The sequence below is a fragment of the Octodon degus genome, unplaced genomic scaffold (genome assembly GCF_000260255.1).
Source record: "Octodon degus isolate 3935 unplaced genomic scaffold, OctDeg1.0 scaffold00027, whole genome shotgun sequence".
Taxonomy (NCBI): domain Eukaryota; kingdom Metazoa; phylum Chordata; class Mammalia; order Rodentia; family Octodontidae; genus Octodon; species Octodon degus.
Window position 1 is genome coordinate 13624354 of NW_004524603.1, and position 11295 is coordinate 13635648.

Sequence of the window (11295 nt, forward strand, 5' to 3'; positions counted from 1 at the left end):
GAGGAAGGGACGCCTTCAAGTTGCACTTACACCCTCTCCTAGCCAGAGCAAAGCTAACCCTGATACCCCTGCATTTACTCCATCCTCCTTCTTTCTGTCCTCTCTGCTGCGTCCTCCCACCAGCCGCTGCAGTTTCAGTGTAGTCGGGGCTCCTCCTAGAGGTCGGAGAGGCACGTTACATTCACCTCTGTCATCTGACTCTGGCCACCACTACCCCACAGAGCGCGGAGAACACAAAGATGTACAAAAGAACTAAGCAGGAATATTTAAGGAAGAGAAACGCATGGCCTAAGGATGAAACAGAAGCCCTAAAATAAGCGTGTCAAGTATAATATCAACTGTCGGTGAGACACCAACCACCACCACCATTGACACACTGACACAGGATATTCTTCTGAAAGAATTATTCAGTATTGATTGAACACAGGCTGTATGTTAGTCATTACTCGAATACAAGAAATAGGATATTAAGTCAACCAGGCTTCGATGGAGCATATTGACTCCTTTTCTTTGTCCAGAAATCATTTAGGAGTAAGTTCTCATCTTTGAAATGATTCTAGATTTAGAGCAGTAAGATTTTTTTTTAATTTTTTTAAAGAGAGTACAAACTAGCATTAAAACAGAAAAAATTACATGTGATACATATTTTCACTTAAGAAAGTAATATGAATTTCACAGCATTTGTTATAGTGCATATGACATCTTGTCAGATCATATCTGGGCTGGAAGTTCTTTTTTTAAATGTACAGTATGGAAAAGTTAAAATTGGTTGTGAAGTGCTTAAATCCTTTCATCTCCTCGCCATCTCCTTTGCTCCTCCATGAAATCCGGATGTGGAAAGAGACTGCAATAATTAGCTGCCATCTTCTGCCCAACCCTAAAGCAGTGTGAGCCAAGTGGGGTAAACTTCACTCAGAGCTCGACAAGTCTGCTGGACCAGGAGCCCAGCACCTCCTTCCCCATTCCCACACTTCCTAGAGTACAAGTACTTAAGAGGAGCTTGTTTAAGGAACAAAGGGACAGATGAATATAATGGGAAAGCAGGAAAATACCACATGCAAGGATTAAGCCTAAGCATTAAAAAAATGTGTTTTTCTTTTCTTTATGTATTTAATTACAGGGTCTACAGGGTCTCACTACACAGATCAGATTCATAGTGATCTTCCTGTTTTCAGCCTCCTAAGCACTGGGATTACAGGTGCATGTCACCACACTCAGTCTCAATCTCCGTCTCCGTGCACCCTGGAGTGGGGCCAGCTCAAAAAAATTGTGTTTTTCACATGGTGTTGGCCCTGGCTTCATTAAAGCAAAAAATTCAGGCACGGTCTGAGGATACAAGGCTGGCATGTAATTGATTAGAATAAATTTGTCTGGCAAGGGTTGAGCTTTGAGTATTAATTTCTGTTTTAAAGGACAGTTACAGAATAATAACTTCTCAGTGAAGGTCAAGCAAATGTGCAAAGAAATTATAGGATCAAAGGAATTGTTTCTCATTTTAAATCCTCCCCTCTGTCAGGGTTCCCATCAGTCTTTGATTACCCCGCGCCCTCAGTTTATGGCACAAGAAAGTACCCCAGGCTCTCCAGCGGCAGGGCTGGCACTTATTATTTTTCCAAAGAGACTTGTCCTCTTACTAGCTAAGGATATACAAACCATAGGATATGGACGCCAGATCTGTGCTTTTGAAGTGACACATTCCAAGGGCTGGAGAATGCACCCTTGCTACACACACACACACACACACACACACACACACACACCCCTATACACACGCGTTTCTCTAATTCAGAATCTGCACATACTGAGAATCCATAAGTTCACTCTAATGCTTTGAGTTCCAAGTCCATATTGTAATGGTCATTCTAGCGTTCTATCTGCTCAACCTCCTTGCATGGGGCCACCTATCTGCTGTGGTGCGTGCACCTCTACAGATACGAAGAAATGCAGTTGTTTAATCTTCTGGCAACCAAGATTGCACTTCACAACAAAATTATTTGAGACACCTAAGATGGTGACAAGAAGAGGTGGGCTCAGGAACTGATCTGCCCTCCCATGCTTCATAGATCTTCCCAGTGTTCAGCACAGCAGTTTTAGCCAGTGAGCACACATTTGACTCACCTGGGCTCTCTGATTCCTTTGCATTTCTCTATTCATTTTTACCATAGTCTCCAGGAAGCCACGTCAATGTGCTAGAAACCCTAGATACCTCTCTTTCTCTCCTATCCTTAGATGTTGTTCTGTGCATACTCTCTGAATTCGACCATCGTGCATCATTTTACCCCTGCATCTTAGCACCATCCCCACCACCAGGATTTGCGTCTCACTTAGGTGTGTGTTCTCCTTGCTGGAGACAGCGGCTGCTCCTGGTCCCATCCTCTTGGGCCACCACATGCTTCCTGCCACTTTCTCCCTTGAATGAGGGAGCCAGGAGGTGCCTGCCAATAGCCCCAGATAGCCCCAGATAGGAAAACTTTCTGCTCAACACCAAGGGCTTTCTAGGAGTTCAGGTCACAAAACCACAACCAGGTGCCTTCTTCTTAGTGTCAGAGCACCGGCTCCCAACTCCAGGTTCCCCAAGGGCTCTTTCCAAGCTGTGTTCTGAACCATTTACTGACTATTAAGAACATTCCAGGGTGCTACATATCATAAGAGGTGGAAGGAGAAAACAAAACAATAAAATAGAGGCTACGTATCTTTGTTTTTAGGATGATCGTTGCAGATGGGTAACAACTGTTGAGATGAAGAACTTTCAACAACTCATTGATCATAAAATAATGAGATACAGAATAGTATTTTTATCTGCATTGGAAGGCTATGTACAGAAGCAAATATCATTAGGTGGCTCCAACTTGGGGAAAGTTTGTTGAAGGAGAGAAATGCAACTTAGATCTCAGAGCAGTCAAACCTGTCCTGCACCAGTTTCTCTTTCCTAAGAATTATTTCCACTAGATTATTTACAAAGAGCCTAGACTCTGGGCTTGATTACCAGCATGTAGCATAATATTTTTTTCAGCAACATGAAGCACTATCTGGAATCATGTCTTGAGATTTATAACTAGTACATAAAGAGACAAAAGGGAGTTCGCTTGGTTAGTATTTTAACTTATTTTGGCTCCTCCATGAAATCATTCGGGGCCCACAGTCTTCCACTGTGGTATCCCATAGTGACCACCTCCCTTGATATTGTTGTTCTCCTAATCTTGTGTCCACAAGAATTAGGATTGAGAAGAAACAGGAGATCTAAGGAAACAGTTCTGGTTCAACCTAGGGGAAGAATCTCTAGCTGAATGATTTTGAAGGCATGGTGGTCCCCCCAGGATGGACGATGCTTGCCTTTGGTAGAACTGTTGGTGGTGGTCAGAGATTAGTAGGGCAGGAAGAACTTAAGCACTTGCTCTACCCTAATAAGGGTGTTTCAAACTGAGAACGTAAAATCATTTTAAAAACTATTTGCTCCGGGAGCTTCTGAATGAATTGAAGAAACTTACAAAGGAATCGAAATGCCATAGAGTTAAAAAGTGATAATAGCAACACACACAGGGCTTGTAACAGGGTCCAGAAAGGCAACAGAAGAATTCAGAAATCTAACGCATCAGGGATTTATGGAAGTAGGTGTAGGTAAACTTTACAGATGAATTGCAGGATACTTAGGATTAGGCTTTATATTTTTCTTCCATGAAAGAAATATATTATATTCCATCTTTTTTTTTGATAGGTTTTAGTGGATGAGTAGGAGATTACCATGAAAGAAGTGAAGAAATTAGCCCCAATCTCTTATCAGTTAATTATTCACTAAGCAGTTACTAGGCATCAGGTATGTACTAAATTTGAGGCACAGTAGCAATTAAGGCATTGTTTGGGTTGGTTCTTAGGAATTTAAAATTGCTTAAAACAAATAGATATTAAGCAGATATTCAGACAAATTTTATGTGAGTGGGGGGAAATGCAATGAAAGAAGAGTGAAGGCTGGCAAGAGGGCTGATTTCAGGCAGGAACTGCAGGTTAGGGACTTGAGGAATCAATGAGAATTGACCAGATGTCTGGCCAACCCACAGAACATGAGCTTAAGTGGCATGGCCTGGAATTTAACCTGTCTTGATCTCAGTACAGAGCAGGGGAGAATTGTAACTATGAAAATGACATAATCTTTGCTATTTTAGAAAGATTGCTCAAGCAAGGAGGGTGAGCCAAAGTAAATTCAGAAACTAGGAGTGCTTGTGAGAATGTCGCTATGACTCAGGAGAGTGACAGAGACATCAGCCTGAACTCAGTAGACGACTTGAAAGATAAGTTCAAGTTCTTCAAAGTTAAGCCAAGAATCTTTGAGATTGACAAAACCCTGCAAGACTTGATAATTGTCTATACCTTGCAACTAAAATGAATGGAGAAGTTTGGGGGAATATCCATGTCTCGGGTATGACCAGACCTAGAGACGAAGGTATGCTGTATGGCCAGGAATGATAAGAAGAGGTATCTCTGAGGAGCTCAGCTCCAGACAGGTTGGCCAGAGGTGCTTGAGCAGATATGTGCAGGGAGAAGACAGACTTAAGGGAAGCTCAGAGAAGAGCTGGCACTAGATAGATAGATAGATTATGAATGGCACAAAACATTAGCCAATGATCCCAGCATCCTTAGCGGCAGAGGCAAGAGGATTGTATGTTTTAGCCCAGTATACCGAAAAATATGGGCAAGCTCATTTAAAACAACAAAAATACATTGCATATGTATTTTCCTACAGCATGTCAAGAGAAGATCCTTACTGTTACCCCACATAGTTGTTGCTGCTGGTTGTTAGAAGGCTCTTGGTCATTCTGAAGAGTGAAACACCTTTTTTTGTGGTTTCTATCATTCTTCCCTGTTAGGAGAACTCTCCTGGCATAATTTTGTGTTTCCTAGCACAGAAGTGCTCCACATACTTTACACTATTCCATCTTAGCATCTTTTCTCTGAGTTGTGGTCAACTTAGCTATCACTATGTCTTCACTGTTCTCACCAGCAAGATTTTCTCATGAAAAACAGAGTTCATTTGGGCTATATCTGTGCAAGTTAGAACTTATAACTGAGTAGAGACTTTCCATAGACCCCAGAAGTAGCCAAGAGTAGTAGGTCCTAGAAGTAGGAAGTGGGTAGGATAAGCATTAATGAAGTGATTCTAGATCAAACAAGCAGTGGAAGTCTATGGAGGCGGTTGTCAACTGCAAAGGAAATGGAAAAGGCAGTGGCTGGGGCTAAGGTGCTGATGACTTGGTCAAGGGTGGTGACAGCAAGACTGAATGCTCTTTTTGAGGAATCAGCATACCACATGGGTATCAACTCAGAAAAACAGGAACAAGAGATACTGCTGAATGAGAGTTTGGTCACAGGACCATGGCAGAACCTGAGGTGCTTGAATAGAGAAGCGACCAGTTCTCAGGAGGCTGACCAGCAAGGCCTCAGTCTTGTTGAATTCCATTTGTCAAGGAATTGTGTCATATTTAAGCCTGGGGTCAGAATCTTGTCTCATAATAGTACATAAAAAAATAAGATGATAATGGAGCTACTATTTGATTCATTTATGCCTTGATTCAGTCATTTGTTACACTGAGTTTATCAGCTCTGGGACACTAGAAAATAAGGAATCTGGCCCACAGCTTGCTTTAATAACTAAACTTAAGAAGCACTGCCACACTCTTTCAGTCACATGTTGTTTCTGACTGAATTCACATGCAGCAGTGTCTCTGTTAGTTATTTCTCATTGCTGGGACAAAATAGCCAACATCCAAAATTCAAGAAGGAAAGGTTTATTTACCTCACAGTTAGTGGCGGCTTGAGTTCATACTTGACTGGCTCCAAGGCAGAGTGGCACATGGAAGAGGGCAGCAGTTCATGGCAGTGGAAAACAGCAAAGAGCAAAGCGGGGAGCAGCTTCTGTAGCAGCTAGCAAGCCTCTTTCTCTCCCTTACATTGTATTCAGGCTGTCTGCCCCAGGACAGGCATAGAGCTCACACCCATAAACCCAGCATTGGATCATGAATTAATCACAAACTCTAGATGCCTGCCCTCATGACTGCATGAGGCTTTGGGGGGACAACTAGACACCAACCGTAACAAGCAGCATAGAATTTGTGACAGATACTACATTACTTGCTCTGCCAAAAAATTTACTCTATGGCTCTTTATGGAATAGGTTTCCCCCCCAAAAAAAAATTATGGGAAAAAAAACACACATCACTGAAGTAGAAATGGCCCTAAACTAATGTTTTCTGTAAGCAATGCTTTCAAATAAAGAGTCACATGGAGAGAAAACACTCTCTCAGGCTTTCACAGAGAGCAAATTGGTCAAGCAATGGCCATGACTCATCCACATGGCTGACGCCGACAAAGGATCTGCAAACTGCGGTACAGGGTTTCAGGGTAAATCCTGAAGGGATCTGACTGACCTTGTCAGATACAAAAGTTACATTTCTTGTTATATAGGTCTTGCTTTATCTTGGTCATAACCATCCAGCAGAAAAATATAATAACAAGGTATTAAAAACATATTAATATGCTGTATTAATGAATATGCTAATTAATGATCTCTAAAGGGCTCAAGTTAACAACTTATGACATTGCCAGTCCTGTGGGTAACCCATTACTATTATGGACTAATGGAGTATATTGGATTAATTTGCTGAATTCGCGCACCTACAATATTTAAATGACAGTAGAATACCCATCTCTGACAAAACTAAAATAAAAGGATATACAAACGAAGGACCATTTTGTATCTGTATATACAAAATAGTTAGAATAGATATACAGCTACTTTCTCTTAATTCAATGAGAAGGAAGATTTGTACTAATAGTGTTTGCACAGGATATCATGTCTGCATCTTGTACTATGAATAACCACTATGAAGACAACAATATGCAATGTATTAATTATTGAAACTGTCCTACTAATTAGTTTTGAAACTGTCTCATTGCTATTTGTTTCTCAATAAAATTTAAAAAAAATTAGATCTATTCCAGTGTTCACTTTCTTAAGAAAGAGCATCCTTTTCACTAGCACTGATTTTCTTTATACGTGGTAATGATCAGAAATTCAGCTTAGAGTAAGATTCTTGGGTTAGCACCAACATTATACCAGAGGATCTCCACTTTACCCCTAGAGGTCAGTGCCTGTTCTTCCTCCCAACACAAATACCAATATATTTGCTGAAATCATTCCATTCTCAATTTAGATACAAGTATACCTGGAGTCCAAGGCCACTAAACCATATGCATGGGAAGAAAGGTGATAAATACAGACTAATTAAATAATCACATGGCTCTGGGTTCACCTTATACTTGAAGTCAGAAAAAAAGGCTTGAGAACAAACCATTCTGTGGGCAAAAGGAACACAAATATTCCCTGTAGCTTACAGGTCTTTCTGGGGGAGTAGGCTGAGGAAGAAGACACCCAGGCACTGTAGCACGACCAGCCCTGATTATAAATAAGAATCCACTGATGCCATCGAGAACAAAAGTTTTATACACATGATGCACAGATAAGAAACTTTCTGGTTATAGTTAATTAATTACTCATTGAGCCTACGAGTTTTCAATTCAGTTCTCCAAGGTCAAGCATCACAAAATGTTTGACAAGAATCCCAGAAGTACAAGGTATCTGATAGGCCTCAGCACCTGTAGATTATATAAAGATATGCTTTTCATATTTGTTCACCTACTCCATATAAAAGACATGCATACACTTTATCTGATTAGATAAATGACATACCTACTCACATTCCCAGTCTATGTAAAGTGTACATTTGTACCCACTTTACAAAATTACAGTATACGATAGATCTCATACTGTTCTACATTCACCTGTTCTTTTGCTTGAGGATAAGGCTCAAATCTCTTCTACTTTTGGTCCCTTAGTTGTCCTGTCTGAAAGGGAGAACTATAATGGGTATCTTCTACAGGCATTGTGAGGATTGCCACTTTAAGATGCACCAAGTACTTAGAACACTGTCTTTGCATGGAATATGTCCTTGTCCATGCAAGATCTATTCCAAGACTTGAAATTTCAAGGAGTACCAAACAAATATATGCTTCATTATAATTAATAAATGCTAGGGCTTGTGTCTGGATGTCCCCAGAGTCTCATGCAGTCATGGGGGTGGGCTTTTTTGGGGTGGCTGAGTCTATGGTTTGTGACTGGTTCATCCTGTAGTGTTGGGACTGGGGTGTGAATGTTGCACCCACCCTAGGGCAGGCAGTCTGCATGCACTATACAGGATGAAAAGAGACTGGCCCTTCCTCCTCTCCTGTTGTTTTTGCTGTCTTCTACCTCCATGAACGGTTGCTCCTCTGCCATGTGCTATCCTGCCTTGGAGCCAGCTAATTATGGAGTGAAAACTTGGTGAATTGTGAGCTAGATAAGCCTTTCCTTCTTTAACTTTGGTGTTGAGAATTTTGCCTCAACAATAAGGGAAAAGTAACTAAGACATCAAATAATAATGTTTGTGTTGCATTTAGACCACGATGATAGTGCTTAACTAATGAATTAAAGAGGTAACAAATGAATAACAACAGTGAAATGGAATAAATACAATTGTGTACTGAACATAGGTCATGTAAATTTATGAAAAACTTTTTTTTCCTGTATTTTAGGGAAGGGTCTACAGGGTGTTCAGGATCTCACTATGAGATCAGACTCAAAGTGATCCACCTGTTTACAGCCTCCCAAGATCTAAGATTAGAGGCATGTGCCACCACACCCAGTCTTAATTGCTGTCTCAGTGCACCCCGGGGGCCAGGGTCGGCATGGCAGGCCTGGGGATCAAACCCCAGGCCCCAACACTTGATTGCAGGCACTTTAAGGCACTGAGCTATTTGGCCAGCCTGAAAAACTTATTTTTACAAAGTTCTATTTAACATTTCTGGACCATGATGGATTGAAACTGAAGCCACAGATAACGTGGTCTCTACCACATTCCTGACATATAGTAAGCTCTAGAGACGTACAAGTTATCATTCATCTGCTTTCCCTTTAATAGCTACTATAATTTCAGATAAGGACAATTTTCCTTTACTCAGGACAAGTTGTTCATACTAACAGTGAAAATGTGTTTTAAAGGGGGAAAAATCGTATTTATTATTCTAAAGTAAAAAACAATTGTCATTAGTAATAGATTGGCAGATATGCACACATTTACAAACTGACGACCACCAATAATCCTTAACTTTTTTGTTTTCTTGTCTTCTTTTTTTTCATTTTCTTTCTTTTTCTTTTATCTTAATTTCTTATAACTTTATTTTTCCCTTCTCATTCCAATTTTGTGTGCATATATCCGGTAATCTGAACAACTAATCTGAAGATAACACTAAGAGATACAACAAGAACTGTCAAATTCATATTATTTGGTCTAGTGAAATTCTGTATCATTTTATTTTTCCTTTTATATTAATATTCTGTATTCTCTTTATAAATAAATAAATGTTTGAGCAGTTTCAACATAAAAGTAAACTAATAAAACTTACTCATTGAAAATTAGTAAAATATTTTCCCTAAGCTTCTTCTGCTGTTGTTGTCAATAAAACTTGATTACAAACTCTATTTAGTCTGCACTTTGTTGCAAGAAGTCCTCATAAGCAATGATAGTTGTCTGAACTTTAATTAATCTTTGGCTCAGTGTTACTGTATACACACACACACACAAAAAAAAAGAGTGAAACAGCACAGTCACGTAAGATCAGAACTAATATAAGACAATGTATATCACTGTGAAAGCCACTGTTAACTACACACCAAGAGTGAAGGATTCAAGGTAATCCATAAAACTGAAGCTCAGAAGTGAATCATCAACTATCTGAAATTTTTTGCCTGGGAACCTAGAAATTGGTCATCCTGTCCTGTGACCTTAATCCCTCTTACCTTCCCAATATGGAAAACTGTTTCCACCAGGTGGGCTTGTTACTTCCATTCCCATAACCTTCTGGAAAAATTTAAAAAGTTAATGTTTAAATAATGTTTAAGTTTACCTGTATTCATTTCCACTAAAACTTTTCTGGCACCCGTGCCCATGGGGGTCAATGACTACCGTCAAGGCATAAATACCTGCGGATGGGAAGCCTTCATCCTGTTTCCCAGTCCAGATCCAGGGAGAAACCATGAAGGTCATCCTCTTCCTTGCCTTGCTGGGAGCTGCTGGTAAGTCTTTTTAATGGGTGGATCAGTGGACATCTGTGGTGCAGATAAGTTTTTGCCTTTTGCTGAGGTAAACAACAAATGTCCAATACAGATTCTGTTCTGAAGAAGCCTAGAATGTTAAAAGAGTAGTGTTTAGTAAGCATGTTTATAGATACTTAAATCCCCCTTGATGGAGGAAGTTCAGGAAGAGCATAAGTGATTCAGAGCAGAGTATACAAACAGGCGGAATGCTCCGAATGCACAGAGAAATTCCACAAAGAAGGAGACAAAGGGAAGACAGTTCACATAAAAGAAGAGCTTGGCTTGACCTCTCCAAGAATTTTGAGTTTATAATTGAAAATGAAGTGTACTTTCAGGAGCAGCTCTAACTGCCCAGTCTTGGTCTCCTTAAGGCTAAACAATTACTTACTTACCGAGAGGGCTTAACAAAGACATTTCATGTTCCTGAATGAAAATCTTGGACTGTACAAAGTCACAAGGCATTTATTAACATTTTACTAGTGAAAGATCTCAGTTATAATGTCACTGTCATTCAACCATGAAAGAATAGAGAAGTGATGGCATTTTAATATTGCTAAGTTTTATACTGTTAAAGCATAATACTCCTAAATTACCCAGGTAGATATCCAACATACCTATCTACATGTGACTAGAATCTTTTTTTTTTTCTTAAGTTCATTTTAAAATACTGGAAAGATATGTTTCATATATATTAACAGAGATTTGGGCCTGTAAGAAATGTCAGGGGGCCAGGGAGTTGGCTCAGTAGGATAAGTACTTGACTGGCAAACACAAGGATCTGAGTTCAATCCCTGGTTCTGCAAAAAAAAAAGAAAGAAAGAAAAGAAATGTCAGTATCTGGGGTTTCTACTTCGCAATGACAAATTTTTCTAAATGTTGAAAAAGAATTGAGGTGGGGGCCTGCCCCTTAGCTCAGTTCTTTAGGTGGCTGCTTCAACCAAGCAGTCAGGCTCAGGTTTCTGTGGTTCGATCCCCACAACTCAAGCCAGACAAACCTGCTCTGAAGGCATTCGGAGCAGAAAAAAAAAAAATCCTTAAGAGGGCCTGCCTCTTAGCTCAGTTCTTTAAGTGACTGCTTCAACAAAGCAGTCAGGCTCAGGTTTCTGTGGTTC

At 40.1% G+C, this 11295-nt stretch overlaps 1 pseudogene; it reads left to right on the forward strand.

Annotated features, from left to right (window-relative positions):
* Positions 1-10122: 10122 nt before the first annotated feature.
* LOC101587917 overlaps positions 10123-11295 on the forward strand; it is a 38771-nt pseudogene continuing 37598 nt past the window's right edge.